The sequence below is a fragment of the Carlito syrichta genome, unplaced genomic scaffold (genome assembly GCF_000164805.1).
Source record: "Carlito syrichta isolate Samal-C Ts95f unplaced genomic scaffold, Tarsius_syrichta-2.0.1 Scaffold309114, whole genome shotgun sequence".
Classification (NCBI taxonomy): domain Eukaryota; kingdom Metazoa; phylum Chordata; class Mammalia; order Primates; family Tarsiidae; genus Carlito; species Carlito syrichta.
In genome coordinates, this window is record NW_007253210.1 from 419,613 (window position 1) to 420,411 (window position 799).

The window sequence follows — 799 nt, forward strand, 5'->3', positions numbered from 1 at the left end:
GTTTTCCTGTGTTGCCTAGGCTAGTCTCAAATTCTGGAGCTAAAGCAGTCCTTCCACCTTGGCCTCCCAAAGTGCTGGGATTTTAGGCGTGAGTCACTGTGCCTGGCCATGTTAACTACAGTTAATATGATGATTAGGGTCACCAAGACCAGTCTTCATCTCCACTCTGGTTGACCTCCCATCCTTGGACCAGAAAACTGAAAGAATTCTGTGCTGTTTGTCCCAGTGTCACGTAGCTACTTGACAGTTGGGAGGTCTCTCTTCTGTGATTTCAGCCCTTTTGCTGGACTGTCCTCGTTTGGGCTTTGATGGAGAGGAAGTCAGTAGGAAGGCCGATCGCCTTCTTTGTTGTCTGGTAGCTCCATTAATTTTCCCTCCTAGAAGTTAGTGGGGATCTGGGAAGCATGGAAGAAGGGTTTAGGTGAGGGATTTGAAGTTAGAAGACAGCATAGAGTTCAAATCCTAGCCCTGGGTGGTTTATAAGTTATTTAGAGTCTCACTTTGTCACAGCAGGCTGGCATGCAGTGGCACAATCATGGCTTACTGCAGCCTCAACCTCCTGGGCTCAGGAGATCCTCCAGCCTCAACCTTCCAAGTAGCTGGGACTACAGGCACACACCACCACGCCTGGCTAATTTTTTGATTTTTTTGTGGAGATGAGGTCTGGCCATGTTGCCCAGGCTGGCCTTGAACTCCTGGACTCAGGCAATCCTCTCGCCTTGGACTCCCAAAGTGCTGGGATCGCAGGTGTGAGCTATTGCACTTGACCTGGTTTTTTTTTTTTGAGTTGGAGTCTCAC

The 799-nt window shown here is 49.1% G+C and overlaps 1 protein-coding gene across 1 annotated transcript in view; it reads left to right on the plus strand.

The window, feature by feature from the left end:
• The window catches only part of LOC103269223 (voltage-dependent L-type calcium channel subunit beta-1), a 12,482-nt gene that overhangs the window by 3,546 nt on the left and 8,137 nt on the right, over nucleotides 1-799 (plus strand). The window lies entirely within an intron of this gene.